This window comes from Mus musculus, chromosome X (genome assembly GCF_000001635.26).
Source record: "Mus musculus strain C57BL/6J chromosome X, GRCm38.p6 C57BL/6J".
Lineage (NCBI taxonomy): Eukaryota > Metazoa > Chordata > Mammalia > Rodentia > Muridae > Mus > Mus musculus.
The window spans coordinates 7,500,276-7,506,418 of record NC_000086.7 but is presented as its reverse complement, the minus strand read 5'-3'; the positions used below and the strand labels follow the sequence as shown (position 1 = coordinate 7,506,418).

Genomic DNA, 6,143 nt, shown 5'->3' with positions numbered 1-6,143 from the left:
GCTAAAGTATGAGGCAAGTCATAGTCACGTGATGTGAGACAGCCTCATATCCCCACACCTGCCATCAAACCAAAACCATATTCCCATAGTATTTTTAAAATCATAGTTTATTTAGTTATTTGTGTGTGTCTCTGTGTGTGTCTGTGTGTGCTCAAGGAGGTCAGAAGGGGATGCCCTGGAACCATAGTTACAGACAGTTAATTGTCTGATGTAGAGGCTGAGTTCCAGACTCCAGTCCTCTGCAAGAGCAGCAGGTTTTCTCTGGTGGTTTCAGTGACAATGACCCCCATTAATTCATATATCTGACTACTTGGCCTCTAGTTATTGGAACTGTTTGGGAGGAATTAGAGGTGTGACTTTGTTGAAAAAAGTGTGTCTGAGGTTTCAAAAGGCCACACCATTCCAAGTTAGCTCTCTCTCTCTCTCTCCGCTTCCTACATTCAGATAAGGATATAAGCTCTTTTTTGTTTGTTATTTTGATTTTTTGAGACAGGGTTTCTCTGTGTAGCCCTGGCTGTCCTGGAACTCACTCTGTAGACCAGGCTGGCCTCGAACTCAGAAATCCACCTGCCTCTGCCTCCCGAATGCTAGGATTAAAGGTGTGTGCCACCACGCCTGGCAGGATATAAGCGCTTAATTCATTTTTATTTATTATACAAAACAGGTTTCCCTGAGAGAACTCAATGGGTAAAGGACCTGCTCCCAGCCTGACCTGAGTTCTTTTCCTGAGACCCTACGTGATAGGAGAGAGCTTACTTCCTGCAAGTTGTCCTTTGGTACATAAACCTGACAGATGTGCCCAAAGGCCAATCTGATCTGGTCGATTCTTCAGTTGAGGATCGCTCTTTCCTGATGACTCTAGGTCAGTGTCAAGTTGACAGCTGAAGCTAATTATGATGTCATCTTTGGGCTGTTTTGCAACTCTTTGTAAGCGATGGGTAAGTGATAGTTCTATCAATTATGTCCTCATGGTGACTTAAATTAACTTTCTTACACTTGTGGAAACAGTTTTGTAGACATGCACTTCAATATTCCTCCATTCACTAATCCCAGCACTCGGGAGGCAGAGGCAGGCAGATCTCTGAATTTGAGGCCAGGCAGGTCTACAGAGTGAGTTCAGGACAGCCAGAGCTACATAATGAGACCTTGTCTCAAGCAACAGCACCAGCAACAACAGCAAAACAAAACCAAAGCACCTCAAATCATTCTTTCATTTGCATAAATCTGAAATTGTAGCCAGGCTCCTGAGTTCTCTTCCCAAACTTTTCCACCCCCCAATTTGCTCTTCCCCACCACATCTTTTTGATAGACCTCTATATATTCAGCAGTAAAAGGAAATCTGTTATATTTCTTTAACAAAAATCCCCACCTCAACATCTCGCCCTAGTAGCTTTTAATCATTTACAGTGTTCATTCTCCTTTTAGGTAGAGATCCCCATTTGCCAGTGCTGTATTTGGATTGAGCATAGTTCTAACCTAAGGTTTCTCGTTCTCTGTTGACAGTTACTAAGTAAAATCTGTGTCTATCACTTTGAACAGGAATAGAATTAGTTCTTTAATGTCTGTTTATTTTCTACCTGTATTATTGCTGAGATTTAAAAATTGTTGTATGTAATGTGTATGGGTGCGCTGAGCCTGTCTCTGCTTCACCCAAATGGAGATTATACACACATATTACAATACCTGACTTTTTACAAGTACAGTTGGCATTATCACGTCCTTATGCTTATAAGGAAGCAGCTTACAAACTAAGCTATTTCTCCAGTCTCCCTAAATTAGTTTCAGGCTGAGAGACAGGTTGCTAGTTTCATCCTTCTACATGTGGATATTCAGTTTTCTCAACGCCATTAATGAAAACGCTTTCTTATCTACAATGTCTGTTTTTGGTACCCTTGTTGACGATCAGGTAACTATAGCTCCATGAGTTTATTTTGGATCTTCTGTTATATTCCATTGGTCTACATGACTGTTTCTGTGGCAATCATCTTGTCTTTGTCTGTATGGCTCCGTAGCACAATTTGAGGACAGATATTGTAATATCTCCAATATTTCTCTTCCTGATTATGATTTCTTGAGCTATTGAGTGTTTTGTATTTCCATATGATTTCTTCCCTCTAGTTCTATGAACATGCTATTAAAATCCTCCAGTGATTTGTAAGGAAGAACTGAAGTTGAATTTGAGATGGAACAGAACCACGGACTCAAAGGTATGCTGCACAAGAAAGCCTTATTTGGATAGCTCAGAGTACAGAGTTCAAAGCAGGGAGGGGCAGAGAAGCATACAGAGAATTTTTTATCAGTATCACCAGGTGTGCTCAAGAGACAGAAAGTCTCATGGCCTATCGGGGGCTGTTTGCATAACTTCCTTGAATGTGGTAAGCTGCATCTCATCTCTAAGGAGGGGAGAGGAAACCTTTTGCCTGGAGCATTCCTGGAGCAGGGGGAGGCATTCCTCTTAGTGTAGTAAACAACGTTCTATAGGAACAGAGTTCACACAGCAGGATAGTGTGGAAAACTCTATTAAATGTTTGCTACAGATGTCATTGGAATTTCGATAAGGATTGCAATAATTTTGTGGATGGCCTTGGGAAAATATCCATTTTCACAGTACATATTCTGTCAGTGCTTGAGTTTTCTCCAGGTTTTCAGTATCTTACAGTTTTTATTGTTACAGGTCTTTTACTTCTTTAGTTAGTCCCCCACCCCAGGTATGTCTAAGCTATTGTGAATGGGATATTGTTTCCTCACCTTTTTAAATTAGGAAGCTCTTCATTGGTACATAGAAAAGCTATAGATTTTTGTATGTTGATTTTGTATCCTACTATTTTGTGAAAAGTGTTTATCAGGATCAAGAATTTTCTGGTGGATTCTTTAGGCTATTTAAAGGATAGAATTATAACATGCCAATAGGCATGCTTACTTCTCCCCTTCTTATTTGTATGCCTACCATTCTTCTTTTTGCTTTATTTCAGCATATTTAGAGTAAAAGTTAAGGGTTTGTTTTGTTGTTTGACTGAACTTGAGAGCCTTCTGCCTCAGCCTCCTGAGTGCTGGGGGTGTGACTCCATGCTTGGTTGCAAGTGAAGACTTGATTTTGAATTTTTAAGTCTTTAGTGCACGGAGTCCCACCATAGTGGGAAAGGATAAGGAACTCCTAGAAGATACTGTCTTGGTACAATGAATATTTTGACTGAAATAATTTTTAGAAATGCTAACTGCAGGAAAGACACTCTGACATTCCCCTGGATATGATCAGATAGGGTTAAGTGAGAGCTACCCTCTCTGTTCATAGGATATGGGTATCTTTATTTCTCAAGATGGAGGGATTCATAGAGTAATAATAAATATGAGCCCCTCTCGTTCCCTGAGTCTCATTTTCCTCTTGGGACCTGGAAGTCCCACCTGTACCTTCCAACAATTGGCCCCTGGCCTTCTTTACTGACAAGTCAAAAACCAATTAGGGCACAAGACCTTAGCAACATATAACTATAGCAACATATAACTCCCCTTACATATAACTTTTCTAAGTTTTCTTAGACACTGTATTGTCTTATCAACATTATTACCACAAGACTTTAATTCTATATTTCATCAAATCTAATATAAAACCTTTTAAGTTTAGCTATTACTCCAGGTCTTCATTTGCTTAAGGCTCCTGTGCCATATGAAACGTATACTTAAGTAAATGGTATGCCTTTACCTTGATAATCTGTTAGTTGTAGTGGCAGCGTTAGTGTTAGTGGCTAAAAGTGTGCACTGCTCTTGCAGAGGACTCAAGTTTCATTTCCAGCACTGGAGTCAGTCACTTAACAACCCAAGGAATCTATCTGATGTTGTCTTCCAGCCTCTGTGTGCACATGCACTTGTGTACACACACACACACACACACCTGCATAATCTAAAATAAATCTTTAAAAATCTTTCAATTGTTACATAGATCTTTCTGAGCATAAGAAAGAATACAACAGAAAGATATTTTCCTTCAGTTCAACATAGACTATCCTAGACTTAGGATCTGTTGAACAGAATTGTGAGAGACCAGGCCTTTGCATAGAGTTCCTGCACTAAGGCCCTAATAGCCGAACAAACCAAAATGGAAAGAGTTATGCTAAACATTACATAATCACACTCAAAAATTAAGAAAGACGATAGATCCCAAAACAAATGAGTTTTTCATGAAAACAAAAGAGTTTTAGTCCACCTGTTTTCTCCCTTAATAACCTAATTAGCTTGATGTTAACCAATATGGACTATTTTGAGTAAAAAGACATTGGAACCAACAGTTGAAAGCAAAGCTATAAAATTTTATTCTATAAAGGAAAATTACACTTATAAAGGGAATTTACATGTGTGAAAGTTCTTCCTTTTTCTTCACAAGGAAGCAGAAAGAATTAAAAATATAAGTTATTTATTTTAATGTGCAATGGTGTTTTTTTTTTTTTTTTTTTGCCTGCATGTATGTCTGAATGAAGGTGTTGGATCCCCTGGAATAGGAGTTACAGGGAGTTGTGAGGTGCCATGTGGGTGCAGAGAATTGAACCAGGGTCCCCTGAAACTACAGCCCAGTGCTCTTAATCACTGAGACATCCCTCCAGCCTGAAGGAAGACTCTGAAATCAATGGAGAAAGTGCAGGCTTAAATCCATAAAATGAAATTTACCAAACAACCCTATATACCCCATCCCACTTTTCATGGTTACAGTTTTTAATTAGCTATTTACCTGCCACTCTTCTTTCTGCTTTAGCCTAAGTTGGTATATAAAATTCAATTCTTTCTGTTATTCATTCATATTCCCATGTGCACATGTGAGATAAATACATTAATACTATTCAGTTGATTTTTTTCTCCTACAACTCTGTCTTTGGTGGGACTTGAGAGATGTCTCAGAGGTTTAAAAGCTCCTGCTACTCTTTCAGATGACCTGGGTTCGATTCTCAGCACCTGCATAGGGCAGCTTACAACCATCTGTAACTCTAGCTCTAGGCTATCCAGTGTCCTCTTCTGATCTCTACAGTGACTACATATACACAGTTTATAGAAGTACATGTAGGCAAAATACCCATAAAAATAAAAAAGTAAATAAAACTTTAAAAAAATTATCTTTGGCAAGTTTAATTTACAAGGCCCTGTCTAGAGAACATGAGATGGATAGTAGATTTTTTTTAACTTATATTACAGATCTCTTCAGAGACTTTTGGCTAGAATATTTACCTACCCAGATTCTCTCTTGGGTTTTCTCATAGCAGAAATTGTATAATCTGTTAGAGATTAGTCATTAAGTGTGGCCCATATTTAAATGGTGAAGAATTAGATTCCACTTCTTGATGGAAAAACTACAAAAGAATTTGGAGCCATGCTACTATGTTCTCAACTTCTGGATGAAGTAGAACAATGTATTTTTGTGAGAGGGGGGAGGCTGGGAAGAACTAGGTTCTAGAAGATTTGAGTATACTTAACCAGTTTGTGGACATATTGATCTGTCCATGTGTCCTGCCTGTCCTCTACTCCCTGCCTGGCTGTGATTCTATTAATGCTTTTGGTTGTCTAACTGTAGCCAGAGTTCCTGTCTCATGACCCCTCTACCGCTGCTTTAGTTATAGCCACTGGGTTGACAACACTGTTTCTTCCCCTTGCTTCTTCTCTTCTAGGGAATGGCAACACATTCTTGATCTTGCTCTTCCTGGTATCTCATCATCGTTGGTCGGTTCTTTTAACTTTGACTAAACCTGCCTGCATGGTTGAGGTGGTTTGGATGAGATGTGCTTCTCATGGGTTCAGGTATTTGCACACTCAGTTGGCGGCACTGTTTGGGGAGGTTGTGGGGACTTTGGGAGGTAGAGTCTTGATATTTCATGTTTTTAAGATTTATTTATTTTATTTATATGGGTACACTGTAGCTGTCAGACACACCAGAAGAGGGCATCAGATCCCATTACAGATGGTTGTGACACGCCCCGCTGTTGCTGAGAATTGGACTCAGGACCTCTGGAAAAGCAGCCAGTCCTCTTAACCTCTGAGTCATCTCTCCAGCCCGATAGTTCATGTTTTTAGCAGCTGAGTAATACTCCACTGTGTAAATGTACCACATTTTCTTCTTTATTCATTCTTCAGTCGAGTAACATCTAGGTTGTTTCCAGTTTCTG

General features: G+C 39.4%; 1 long non-coding RNA gene across 3 annotated transcripts; it reads left to right on the top strand.

The window, feature by feature from the left end:
- Nucleotides 1-857: 857 nt before the first annotated feature.
- Nucleotides 858-5,931, top strand: Gm32874. 3 transcript variants are annotated; one of them, XR_386880.2, is made up of 4 exons: nt 858-938; nt 2,119-2,207; nt 5,649-5,778; nt 5,898-5,931. It is a non-coding gene; the product is annotated as a predicted gene, 32874 (long non-coding RNA). The 3 variants fall into 3 exon arrangements; XR_001782787.1 differs by lacking the exons at nt 858-938; nt 2,119-2,207 and adding an exon at nt 2,314-2,372; XR_878035.1 differs by lacking the exons at nt 858-938; nt 2,119-2,207 and adding an exon at nt 2,320-2,375.
- The last annotated feature ends 212 nt before the right edge of the window (nt 5,932-6,143 follow it).